Here is a 14,027-nt window from a genome sequence, read left to right on the forward strand (position 1 = left end):
CATTGTCACTGGATAGCCGCATGCTATCTGTCAGCACACCACCAGCAGCGCTGAACACACATTCAGAGAGAACGCTGGCTGCGGGGCACGACAAGATCTCCAAGGTGTGAGTGGCGAGCTCAGGCCATTTTTCAAGATTAGAAGCCCAAAATGAGCAAGGGTCCAGTTCCACAGTCATGGCATCGATGTTAACTTGGAGATACTCTTGTACCATCCTCTCTAGGCATTGGCTGTGCGTCAGACTTCTTGTCTCCTGTGGCCCTGCAAAGGATGGTCTAAAAAAATCTTGAAACGATTGGAAAAAATTGCTGTTACCACCAGATACGATGTTACTGTTACGGTTAGAGTGATGACTCGATAGTCTCACGGTTGGCAAGTTAGAACTCAGAGATTGACTACATGCACCACTGGTGTTTTGTGGAAAAGCAGATGTTAGATTCTGTAACAGTCTCTGCTGATACTCCTGCATGCGTGAATCCCTTTCTATGGCAGGAATTATTTCGCCAAATTTGCTTTTGTTAGGGGATCTAAGAGTGTGGCAACCCAGTAGTCGGCATTACCTCGGATTCTGACAATCCGAGGGTCATGTTGCAGGTAGTGCAGCAAGAAGGCATTCATGTGTCTTGCGCATCCAGGAGGACCAAGTCCTTGTTGTCTTGGTGGTGGCGAGGTGAGAATCAGGCTTCCTTCTGCCCTCTCCCCAAACCTCGCACAACAGAAATTTGATCAAGGTCTCCCTCATCTGATGAGTCTTCCATGCCCAGCGCCAGTTCGTCCTCCACTTCTTCCTAGCCTCCAGCACCTTCCTCAACAGTTTGGCTGCTACCATGCGCCCTCAGTAATCCCTCTCCCCCAGCCTCCAATGCCAGCCACCTTGGTGCTGCCAACCTTCTTGACCTTGGAGATATGATCCCTTCCGCATACGACTCCTCCTGTTCCTCCACCTTACTCCGGACACTGTGTAAGGTGTGCTCCAGCATGTAAATCACTGGAATGGTCATGCTGATAATGGCATCGTCACTCAGCACTAAACATCTTCGTTGCTATTTCAAAACTGTGCAGAAGGGTGCATAGGTCCCTGATCTGAGACCACTCCTGCAGCGTGATTTTCCCCACCTCTTTGGCCCAGGCTATACATCATAACTTATTGCACCAGGGCTTGTCGGTGCTGCCACAGTCCCTGCAACATGTACAGAGTTGAATTCCACTGTGTGGGCACATCGCATTTCAGCCGGTGAACTGGCAGGCCCAACGACTTCTGTAGAGATGCAAGTCATCGAGCTGTGGGATGCGAACGGCGAAGGGCCGCACCCAGGTTTGCAGCATTGTTGCACGCAGCCTTCCCTGGCTGCAGGTTGAGTGGAGACAACCATTGATGGAACTCGGTCTGCAGCGCCCCAGAGTCCTGGTCGTTGCAGTGCTGATGCTCCGCCGCTAAGGGGGGCTATGGTACGTCTGATGGCACTGAAGGAGTTCACCTGACCAGGTATCACAGACACCAATACACTTCACAGTCTGGCCTCCAGGGGGAGCTAAGTGTGCTATGTATTAGGCCACTCCTCACAATCTGGTAAAACTGGGGGTTGGATAGGAAGTTAGTTAGAAGCTGACTGGGTTGGAACCAGGCAACATCCTGTGGCAGAGGGTGTTGCAGGGGAAGATTCCGGGGGGTCCCTGTCAGGGGTGGGATCCTGACAGAGGCCTAGCGAACAGAGAGAACGTTACGGGACCGCGCCTGCGCTTCATCGCGGCGGTACCCCAAGAAAGGACAAGAAGCGAGGTTTATTGTGCTGAGTGAGAAACGAGATCAACGCAACAAGGAGAAACACCAGTAGGAGTCGTGCTGTAAGTCGAGGCAACATCCTACTGAGGCACGCAGCTGGTGGCCGGAATGCCGAGGAAGTATTAAGCTCCAGGCCTTACTTCAAACCTACGGCAGGACAGTCAGTTATAGGCGGGCTGTCTCACTCAAATCACCTAAGAAGACATAGGGGGCAACATTTGGAGAGGGGCGACTCTAGGGTCCCGGAAGACCTCCGAGCCTACCCGTCATACGGGTGCGTCCTAGCCATATCATCTGGGGGACGAAGCAGAACATCATAATCAAGTTGTGAGGGAACTTCAGAAACAGACACAACAGTTGTGGGGACTATCCCGTAAGCACAGCAGGGGAGGACCACAACACACAAGCGCTAGAAGGTAGGCACAGATTTCCACCTGCAAAGGGAACTCTGGAGGTGCCATCGGACAGGCCGGACTTGCGCAGCCTGGTTAGCCGTGTTCCGGACTGAGGATCCTGAAGCCTTCAGTAAAGAGGTAAAGAGACTGCAACCTGGTGTCCTCGTTATTTACTGCGGTCTGCACCGCACCACCACATCATAACATCATCACTATACCTCCACCTTCATTGTACGCCCCTCAGCAGGGTCACGGGCCGGGTCTAGCCACCGTGACAACCCCAGAACAGAGACTCAGAGGCCGGGTACCGGGTACCCCTCGGCCCTGCGGCAGTGGGGGCGCTACAGGTCTCCAGCGCTGACCACAACTCCTCAGCTGTGTGGCTCACATTTCCCAGACATTTCAATGTAAACACTGCCTGATGCCGTTGAGCCCTAGTGACAGCATAGTGAGGAGGTGTGCAGGATTCCTTCTGCACAGTTACAACGCGGGTGGCATTACCAGACAGGCTTTGGGTGCAGGTGGAGGACCGAGAGGAGGTTGAGGAGGCAGAAGCAGTGGAGGAACCTCTAGATGCAGAGGATCGATGAGCAACTTGTGGGGACGGCAAGACTTGAACAGCAGCCCCTTCTTCTGATGTTGCCGTAGTTACTCAGTGCCCAGTCACCGACATGTAACGCCCCTGTCCATGTCTACTCGTCCAAGTGTCTGTGGTGAAATGCACCCTGTCACACACAGAGTTTCTCAAGGAAGCGGTGATGTTGTGTGCGACATGCTGGTGTAGCGCAGGCACACCTTTCTTTGAGAAGTAGTGGTGACTGGGCATCTGGTACTGGGGCACTGCGACGGACATAAGGTCTCGAAAATCCTCTGTGTCCACCAGGCAGAAAGGCAGCATTTCTGTAGACAACAGCTTGCAGATGGAGAAATTCAACCTCTTAGCTTTGTCATGGCTAGGAGGAAATGGTCTTTTACTTGTCCACATCTGAGGGACTGAGGGCTGGCTGCCGTGCTTAGACGGAGTTGAGTAGGGTGTCCCCGGCAAACTGCTGGTCCGTGAGGAAGGTGCAGGCGGAGATGTTATGTTGCCTTGATCAAAATGTGGTGTCGATGTCGGAGAGTGCTCAACACCAGCAGGTGTTTCCACTTGCAAATGTCTTGACGACCTGCCAATCACACTGGCTGTTGCGGGTAAAGAGGTGGAAGGTCTGCATCCAAAACCAAGTGTGACTGCTGTGCCCACAGTCACAGAGGATGAAGAGGATGCGGATGCACTTGATGGGGCAGACGGTGGTTGACCCGGCCCACTAGGCCGCATTATAGCACAGTGAGCTTCCCACTGCAACTTATGCCTCATATCCATGTGACGGTTCATGCATGAAGTATTCAAGCTAGTGATTTTTTGGCCTCTACTGAGATTTTGTTGACAAATCTTACAGACAACATGAGTTGGGTCATCCTTTCAGGCTATGCAAGGCTTAGAGCCCATGCGACCTGAAGAGCCACCACGACTTCTGGTCTGAAGCACAGTTGGGGTTGAGGATGCAGTTGATGATGTGTTTCCAGTACTCCGTCTCTGACCAGGAAGGCACACCGTTACCTCATCGTCAGACTCATCACTAGCCTCCTCCTCCACCTCCTCTGCTGACCTCATGGACTGGCAGACTGGGGGTTGACAGTAAGTGGGGTATACAACCTCGTCATCATCATTCTGTGTGTTCTCACACCCATCGTCCTCAGAGCCAACCTCTTCCTGCCCCGACCGAAAAGTCAAGTTTTCGTTCCAATCAGGTATCTCAGTCTCATCATAATCTTCCTCATTGTCTCCACCAACAGGAGTTACAGTTTGGGAACGAGGGTCTACATTATGCTCAGAACCTTCTTCATCTGGGCCTGGATCCGACTCAGAAAGATTCTGGGCATCAGTGCAGATCATTTCCTCATCTGGATTCACAGAAGCTCTGGAGCAGACCTCTGATTCCCAGGCTATAGTATGCGTAAACAGCTCTACAGACTCAACCATGTGTGTTACCCCATGCTCAGACGGGCAGCTGGAGACTTGGGAGCTGTGAGGAAGCAAGTGCGATTGGGGTGACAACTCTGAGGACTGGAGTAGTTGTGCTGTTGAAGTTGACGAGGAGAGCCCACTTGAACGAGCACTTGATATCCATTCAAGCACCTGCTGTTTTTGTGCCTCATCTGGAATTTTTGGCGATGCTCGTAACGATGGTCGTAAGGAAGGGATCATATCAGATTGTCCACGAAAAGAAGTAGACATCTTACTTTGGCTGAAAGATGGTCTTTCTTCTGCAGATGTTACTGTTGCTTTACCCTCTACCCCACGGACACAACCTTTTTTTCCCTTTCCAACACGCCTATTCCCCTTTCCACCAGCAGCAGGCCTTTTGCCACTCATTTTAGTGCTTAACTAATTGGCAACTCTGTATCTGTAGTTGTTGGCACAACAACCGATGGATGAAAACCAAGCATAACTGAGTGGCCAAACTGTGGTACTAGGCCCAAAACTATTAACTGGATTAGATGCCGTGAAAATAGAGATACACAGGCGGTGTAGTTAGTTTCACAGGCGAGCTACTCTGCTGACGTGCAGACACCGCTACTAAGCCCAAAACCCCAAAACGATTTACTGGGTTAGATTCAGTAAAAATTGAGATACACAGGCGGTGTAGCTAGCTTCACAGGCGGGCTACTCTGCTGACGTGCAGACACTACTCCTAGGCCCTAAACTATTAACTGGATTGGATGCAGTAAAAATTGAGATACACAGGCGGTATAGTTTGTTTCACAGGCGGGCTACTCTGCTGACGTGCAGACACTGCTCCTAGGCCCAAAACTATTAACTGGATTAGATGCAGTAAAAATTGAGATACACAGGCGGTATAGTTTGTTTCACAGGCTGGCTACTCTGCTGACGTGCAGATACTGCTCCTAGGCCCAAAACTATTAACTAGATTAGATGCAGTAAAAATTGAGATACACAGGCGGTATAGTTTGTTTCACAGGTGGGCTACTCTGCTGACGTGCAGACACTGCTCCTAGGCCCAAAACTATTAACTAGATTAGATGCAGTAAAAATTGAGATACACAGGCGGTATAGTTTGTTTCACAGGCGGGCTACTCTGCTGACGTGCAGACACTGCTCCTAGGCCCAAAACTATTAACTAGATTAGATGCAGTAAAAATTGAGATACACATGCGGTATAGTTTGTTTCACAGGCGGGCTACTCTGCTGACGTGCAAATACTGCTACTAAGCCCAAAACCCCAAAACTATTAACTGGATTAGATGCAGTAAAAATTGAGATACACAGGCGGTATAGTTTGTTTCACAGGCGGGCTACTCTGCTGACGTGCAGACACTGCTCCTAGGCCCAAAACTATTAACTGGATTAGATGCAGTGAAAATAGAGATACACAGACGGTGTAGTTAGTTTCACAGGCAGGCTACTCTGCTGATGTGCAAACACTGCTACTAAGTCCAAAATCCCAAAACTATTAACTGAATTAGATGCAGTAAAAATTGAAATACACAGGCAGTATAGTTTGTTTCACAGGCGGGCTACTCTGCTGACATGCAGACACTGCTCCTAGGCCCAAAACTGTTAACTGGATTAGATGCAGTTGCAGCGCCCCAGAGTCCTGGTCGTTGCAGTACTGTGGCTCCGCCACTAAGGGGAGCTATGGTACGTCTGATGGCACTGAAGGAGTTCATCTGACCAGGTATCACAGACACCAATACATTTCACAGTCGGGCCTCCAGGGGGAGCTAAGGGTTCTATTCACTAGGCCACTCCCCACCATTGTGGGTAAACTGGGGGTCAGGCAGGAAGTTAGTGGAGAAAGCTGACTGGGTTGGAACCAGGCAACACCTTGTGGCAGAGGGTGTTGTGGGGGAAGATACAGTAGGGTCTCTGTCAGTGGTGGGATCCTGACAGAGGCTTGGCAACTTGAACGAACATAACGGGACCGTGCCTGCTCAGGATAGCGGCGGTGCCCAAGGAAGGATCAGAAGCGAGATAGATTGTGCTGAGTGAGAAACGAGATCAAAGCAAGAGGAGAAATACCAGTAGGAGTCGTGCTGTAAGACCGAGGCAACATCCTACTGAGGCGCACTACCGGTGGCCGGAACGCCGAGGGAGTATTACAACATCCAGCTTCAAGCGATACTCTAAACAGCGGCAGGACAGTCAGTCTAAGGCGGGCTGTCTCACTTAAATCACCTATGCAGTCTTGGGGGGCAACTTGTGGAGAGGGGCGACTCTAGGGTCCCGGAAGAGCTCCGAGCCTACCCGTCAAACGGGTGCCGTCCCAACCGTAACATCAGGGAGGGACGGAGGATTAGCAGAACATCATCTAATCGAGTTGTGAGGGAACTTAAGAAACAGACACAACAGTTGTGGGGACTTTCTGTAAGCACAGCAGGGAAGGACCGCAACACATAGCGCTAGAAGGAAGGCACAGATTTCCACCTGCAAAGAGAACTCTAGAGGTGCCATTGGACCGGCCGGACTTGCGCAGCCTGGTTATCCGGATTCCGGACTGAGGACCCAGAGATCTCCAGTAAAGAGGTAAAGAGACTGCAAAAAAAAAAAGAGAACTCTAGAGGTGCCATTGGACCGGCCGGACTTGCGCAGCCTGGTTATCCGGATTCCGGACTGAGGACCCAGAGATCTTCAGTAAAGAGGTAAAGAGACTGCAAACTTGGTGTCCTCGTTATTTACTGCACTGCACCACTATCATCATCTATCCACATCTTTCACTGTGCGCCCCTCGGCAGGGTCACGGACCGGGGCCTAGCCACCGTGACAACCCCAGAGCAGAGACTCAGAGGCCCGGTACCGGGTACCCCTCGGCCCTGCGGCAGTGGGGGGGCGCTACAATTTGGCGTCACGAACAGGATCTACTTAAGCCTGAAGAATCAGGTCATGTGTGCCTTGGAACTGTGATTTACTGTGCTTGGACTGTACTTTATTGCAAAGACTGTGGATTGTCACTTGCCGCCAAAAGTTCGCGCCAAAACCGCCGCCATTACAGCGCTAAGGAGAGCGCAGGAGAAGAAGAAGGGCGTGGAAGTGGGCGTGAACAAGCTGAAGAGCGCGAAAGACAATGGCCGCCCAGTCTAAATATCTCGACCCCTTGAGGACGTGTCTGTCAGCAGCCGAGATCCGCCTCCTGATCCTCAATGGTGGGCAGAGACAGAGAAAACGAGACCGCCCATGAAGGAGAGAGCGGGAAAAGGACCAGGAAGAAGTCAACGACATGGAGGACGCCATGGCCAGCCGCCTGGAGCCGGAGCGTGGGGTCGGAGCCGAGGACTCCCCCAGCTACCCGGAGAGGCACCGCAGCCAGACCTCCGCAGCTGACGCTGACCTCCTGCAGATCGGAGCGGACGAGCTGACCCACCAACTCCTGCAGACGCAGCTGAGCACTGAGGCCGGGTGGAAGAAGACCATCATCGGGAGCCTCACCAGACGCCTGTCGGCAGCCTCGCTTGGTCCGAAGCTGGAAAGCAAGGCCCTGCCGGAAAGCGAGATGCTGCAAACGGAGATGACAACGACGCAGCGCAAGGCCCTGCAACCAGCGTTCCAGACCCCAGCGGAGGCAGAGCAGACCGGCACCAGAGGGACCGCATCTGAAGCAGGTATGAAGGACGACCCTGCCCTGATGACTGACACCACTTCCGCGACTGCTAGTGCCACAGCTGCTGACTCCGTTCCAGTGACTGATCTTGCAGCAGCCGCTACCTCTGCTGCAGCAAATGCCCATACTCAAGCTGCGCATGATTTAACTGTACATGAAAGACGGATTAACGGCGTTTGTCCAGCACTGGGTGTAACCCTGGACCTCACTTTTCCCAGGCCAGGAAGGGTTAAGTGCCAGGTGCAGCCCTGGAAGCCGTTCAACTAAACCTCGGAAACCTGAAACTGTACATAGTTAACTGTTTGTTTCCCTGCTTTTTGCTACTAATACCCGACCTGGGTTATTCTTAAAGGGATCCCTTCGTTTACCCGGGATCCCTATTGCTTTTATTTTTGTTTTTATTTTCCTTTTGCTCCTTGTTTACCCAAGTTTACAAAGAACTGCTGGAATCATGAACAGTGCATGATACAAACTCTCTGTAAATAGTTCGCACCTTATTAAAGGTGCTCCCTACTGGTTTTACTTAAAGAAGGACTCTTTGTGAAGTTACTGCACCGGAACCTTTGCTGAGTATGGACTGGTAGCTTGAGAAGATATGCTACCTCATAGAGACTTGGTCCCCTCTTAAAGGGGATGTTCACTTGTTGCACTTAAAGGATAGTATTGCTTTAAGACTGAAAGATAGCAATAATGTCTTGACAAAAAGAAAGTGATGATAATGTTTGCATGAGAAAGTTATATGTATCCAACTAGTTAATTGTAAAGAAATGCTGATAATGTTCCCTGAAAGAAAGTGAAAGCTAGAAGAAGGATGCAGTGGGCCCGTAGGGGTAGATGTAGTGTCCAGCATACATGTCAGTAAGAAAAATAATGAGAAGGTTAAATGTTCTATAGAAAATGTTTGATAATGTTGATAGATAACGAGGATAGAAGGTGAACCCTGAGTCCTCCTAGGAGTCATGTAGAGATGGCTCGGTGCTCTTAAACTGAAAGTAATGTTATGTTCTATACTGTGTATAGTAGTTGAAAAGACAGAAGGCTCGGGCTGAAAGGAGCGGTCCTGTAAGAAAGGAGAGGCAGTAGGTCTGGTGCCGTTAGGACAGGCGGTCCTGCAGATCTAAAGAAGGAGAATGTAAAAGTTAAATTGCCTTATAATGTGATTATAAGAAGGTCTTTAGCGGATTCAGAGTGTACATCCTTAAAGGCGATTTTAAGTTATTGTTCAAAAGTTTGTACTAGTAGAATACCCGGTTGGGTAAGAAAAGTTATTTATAGCATGTTGCTATGATATTTAACCATGTTTGTAACGTTCAAGTGTCCTCACCTCCCATAAAGGGAAGCTCTGTTTAAATATACTTATTGTTATTGCACTCAACAAAACTGTATGTCTTTTTGCTAACTTGTATTGTTGTTTTCTTCTCAGTCCCGGAGTACTGTGTTTAACCAGGGGGGAGTGCAGCGCCCCAGAGTCCTGGTCGTTGCAGTACTGTGGCTCCGCCACTAAGGGGAGCTATGGTACGTCTGATGGCACTGAAGGAGTTCATCTGACCAGGTATCACAGACACCAATACATTTCACAGTCGGGCCTCCAGGGGGAGCTAAGGGTTCTATTCACTAGGCCACTCCCCACCATTGTGGGTAAACTGGGGGTCAGGCAGGAAGTTAGTGGAGAAAGCTGACTGGGTTGGAACCAGGCAACACCTTGTGGCAGAGGGTGTTGTGGGGGAAGATACAGTAGGGTCTCTGTCAGGGGTGGGATCCTGACAGAGGCTTGGCAACTTGAACGAACGTAACGGGACCGTGCCTGCTCAGGATAGCGGCGGTGCCCAAGGAAGGATCAGAAGCGAGATAGATTGTGCTGAGTGAGAAACGAGATCAAAGCAAGAGGAGAAATACCAGTAGGAGTCGTGCTGTAAGACCGAGGCAACATCCTACTGAGGCGCACTACCGGTGGCCGGAACGCCGAGGGAGTATTACAACATCCAGCTTCAAGCGATACTCTAAACAGCGGCAGGACAGTCAGTCTAAGGCGGGCTGTCTCACTTAAATCACCTATGCAGTCTTGGGGGGCAACTTGTGGAGAGGGGCGACTCTAGGGTCCTGGAAGAGCTCCGAGCCTACCCGTCAAACGGGTGCCGTCCCAACCGTAACATCAGGGAGGGACGGAGGATTAGCAGAACATCATCTAATCGAGTTGTGAGGGAACTTAAGAAACAGACACAACAGTTGTGGGGACTTTCTGTAAGCACAGCAGGGAAGGACTGCAACACATAGTGCTAGAAGGAAGGCACAGATTTCCACCTGCAAAGAGAACTCTAGAGGTGCCATTGGACCGGCCGGACTTGCGCAGCCTGGTTATCCGGATTCCGGACTGAGGACCCAGAGATCTTCAGTAAAGAGGTAAAGAGACTGCAAACTTGGTGTCCTCGTTATTTACTGCACTGCACCACTATCATCATCTATCCACATCTTTCACTGTGCGCCCCTCGGCAGGGTCACGGACCGGGGCCTAGCCACTGTGACAACCCCAGAGCAGAGACTCAGAGGCCCGTTACCGGGTACCCCTCGGCCCTGCGGCAGTGGGGGCGCTGCACAGTGAAAATAGAGATACACAGGCGGTGTAGTTAGTTTCACAGGCGGGCTACTCTGCTGACGTGCAAACACTGCTACTAAGCCCCAAACCCCAAAACTATTAACTAGATTAGATGCAGTAAAAATTGAGATACACAGGCGGTATAATTTGTTTCATAGGCGGGCTACTCTGCTGACGTGCAGACACTGCTCCTAGGCCCTAAACTATTAACTGGATTAGATGCAGTAAAAATTAAGATACACAGGCGGTATAGTTTGTTTCACAGGCGGGCTACTCTGCTGACGTGCAGACACTGCTCCTAGGCCCTAAACTATTAACTGGATTAGATGCAGTGAAAATAGAGATACACAGGCGGTGTAGTTAGTTTCACAAGCGGGCTACTCTGCTGACGTGTAAACACTGCTACTAAGCCCAAAACCCCAAAACTATTAACTGGATTAGATGCAGTAAAAATTGAGATACACAGGCGGTGTAGCTAGCTTCACAGGTGCGCTTCTCTGCTGACGTGCAGACACTGCTTCTAAGTCCAAAACCCCAAAACGATTTACTGGGTTAGATGCAGTAAAAATTGAGATACACAGGCGGTGTAGCTAGCTTCACAGGCAGGCTACTCTGCTGATGTGCTGACACTGCTACTAAGCTCAAAACCCCAAAACGATTTCCTGGGTTAGATGCAGTAAAAATTGAGATACACAGGCGGTGTAGCTAGCTTCACAGGCAGGCTACTCTGCTGACGTGCAGAGACTGCTACTGAGCCCTAAACCCCAAAACTATTTATTGGGTTAGGGTGGTTTCACACTTGCGTTTTTGTCTGCAGCGTTTTTTACCAAAAAAACGCATGCGTTTTTTTCCCCTATATTTAACATTGAAAACGCATGCGTTTTTTGGTGTACGCGTTTGCACGCGTTTGTGAACGCATGCGTTTTTTAACTGCATGCGTTCATTTAGGCTACGTTCACATTTGCGTTGTGCGCCGCAGCGTCGGCGCCGCAGCGCACAACGCAAACAAAAACGCGGCAAAACGCACGCTAAAACGCTGCGTTTTGCGCCGCATGCGTCCTTTTTGGCCGAAAGTTGGACGCAAAAAAAATGCAACTTGAAGCGTTTCTTGCGTCCAACGCTTGCGGCCATGCGGCGCAAAACGCAGCACAACGCATGTCCATGCGTCCCCATGTTAAATATAGGGGCGCATGACGCATGCGGCGCCGCTGCGGCGCCCGACGCTGCGGCGCTGACCGCAAATGTGAACGTAGCCTTAATAAAATGCAACTTGTAGTATTTTGAGGGGCGTTTTTTTTTCTCCAAAAAAACGCATGTGTTTACATGCGTTTTTTTTGGACAAAAAAATGCATTGGAGTCAATGGGGACGCATGCGTTTTTTTTGACATGCGTTTGCATGCGTTTTTTTGACGCATGCGTTTTTTTTGGCACCATTGAATTAAGTGTAGATAAAGATGTCTAGACACTGATAAGACTCCCCCATAGCAGCAGGGTTATAAAAGGAAGGTGGGGGGAAGTTTCTGGTCACTTCTCATCAGACTCCAAAGAAGACAGCACCCTGCCCGGACGCATTGTTGGACAAGACACAGAGCAATGTGAATATATCCTAGCCAATGCATTCATTTTCAATTTTTTGGATCTACATGTCCTAATTTCTTCTATTTTTTTTCTTTCAACACGCATCAGAATGTCTTCTCCGGTTTCCTCGTCTGATGAGGAGTTCCAGCCACGTCAATCAGAAGTGGATCACGTGAGCGAGGTATGTTTTTTGTCCGTCAGCTTGGTAAGTATTGACTGTCACATCGACATATGAGGCAATTTTTTTTTTTAAATTTTATAGAGCACTTCAACTGAGGGACAGAGAGGTACTGAGCAGCGGAGTCAAGGTCCAGGTGGAAGACGGCAGCGGGTATGTATACCAGGCAGACTGTCCTTATTGTAATATTCTTTTAACTTCCTTTCTGTACCCTTGTTTTTCTATACATATTTCTTATATCATCCTTTTCTGAAAGTTGTCTTTCATATTCCTGCCCTTTCTCATCTTCGTGTCTTATTTTTTCCAAATGTGGTTGAGCAAACTTAAATGATTTTGTTTTAATTTTAGGTTTCACAACGGGACGACGACCGGATTGATAATGACCTGCTGATCAGTCTGGTCCAGGAGCGAGTCCCGTTGTGGGACAGCCGGGATTAACAGCACGCCGTCAATAGTGTTCTCCGTCGTTTGTGGAGTGAGGTGGCCCAAGCGTTGTGGGATGGCTGGGAGAATTCCCCGCCACGGGTCCGTAATGCATTTGGTAAGTATTGCACGGTAGTGTGAAGCAACAGACCTTGGCCATGCTCTCTTGACTGTGTGTGATGAAAGAAACTTTTCGTAGTTTCTGTCATCACACACAGTCACGAGAGCACGGCCAAAAGTCCTTATTCTGACCATTATATTTTATTGTTATTTCACAGTGGAGAAAGTAAGGACACGTTGGCGTTCCATGAAGGACCGCTTCAACAAGGACCTACGTGCAGAGAAGAGTGCAGCTAGTGGTTCCGGAGCAAGGCACCGGCTCTACAAATACCACCGTGTGTTGGCCTTCCTGAGACCGGTCCTTCTCATGAGAACGTAAGTATTTCTCACATGCCTCCGGTTGTGTTGCATTGACATAATCTGTCACTTTTAATTCCACAGGATGTACCGTCTTGTTATAGTTTGGTATTAATTTTCTGTTTTCTTTTTTCACAGCACACACTGCACGACTGTTGCCACAGGTTCTGGAGCGGTCCTTCAGCCGGCAGCCACGGACCCGTCCCAGCCATCCAGCAGCGCAGCACCAGGTGGGTCTTCCACACTCACTGGAGACCAGGGGGCTGGCCCATCAGGTCTTCCCCTTTCGCAGTCCTCTTTCGCTGCACCCATTTTTGCGGGCTCATCCCGGCAGCGACAGAGGGCTTCGGATAGGTCCCTCATGCCCGAGTTTTTACACTTGAGCTCGGTTTTACATGAAGCTATCAAGGCTTTAGGTGACAGAATGGATGTGACCCATAATCTCTTAAATTGCCGCATCCAGGATGTCGCCAAAAGCGTTGATCAATTGAAAGCCGACCTCAAGAAGCCAGCTCATCATTTTTTCAATCAAATCCTAGAGGGCATGTCGGAACACCTTAGCCCTGATCTCCAGCTGAGTGTGATGCAGGCCTGCAATGTTGCTTTTGTGCAGGCTATGCAGCAGAGTCAGAGTCGTAATGTGGCGGCATATCCAACTGTGCCGTCACTGTCACAAGTAAACACCATTCCTACCTCTGCTGCATACCACTGCACGGCCACCTCTATTCCCTCTACAGGTGTACTCCACTACAGCGCCAACACGATGACGAGTGCTGTTGGACATCCCACCGCCACCACCGTGACGACCGCTGCTCCGGCTTGGACCTCCTCCGCTGACACCACCATGACGCAGGACCCTGGCGTGGCTTATCGGCCCGGCACCCTCCCGATGCAGCAGGACCCATCCATGCAATATCGGACCGGCCCACCCCAGATGCAGCAGGACCCAGGCCTGGCATTTCGGACCGGACCCACCCCGATGCAGCAGGACCGAGGCCTG

At 50.3% G+C, this 14,027-nt stretch overlaps 2 long non-coding RNA genes across 2 annotated transcripts; both read left to right on the forward strand.

Annotated features, from left to right (window-relative positions):
- The first annotated feature begins 11,787 nt into the window (after positions 1-11,787).
- On the forward strand, positions 11,788-12,312 carry LOC143783475 (uncharacterized). Its single transcript, XR_013217193.1, has 3 exons — positions 11,788-12,026; positions 12,118-12,190; positions 12,272-12,312. It is a non-coding gene; the product is annotated as an uncharacterized LOC143783475 (long non-coding RNA).
- Positions 12,313-12,590: 278 nt separating this feature from the next.
- On the forward strand, positions 12,591-13,703 carry LOC143783474 (uncharacterized). The gene is made up of 3 exons (XR_013217192.1): positions 12,591-12,728; positions 12,889-13,045; positions 13,166-13,703. It is a non-coding gene; the product is annotated as an uncharacterized LOC143783474 (long non-coding RNA).
- Positions 13,704-14,027: the final 324 nt, after the last annotated feature.

Source organism: Ranitomeya variabilis, chromosome 6 (assembly GCF_051348905.1).
Source record: "Ranitomeya variabilis isolate aRanVar5 chromosome 6, aRanVar5.hap1, whole genome shotgun sequence".
NCBI classification, from domain to species: domain Eukaryota; kingdom Metazoa; phylum Chordata; class Amphibia; order Anura; family Dendrobatidae; genus Ranitomeya; species Ranitomeya variabilis.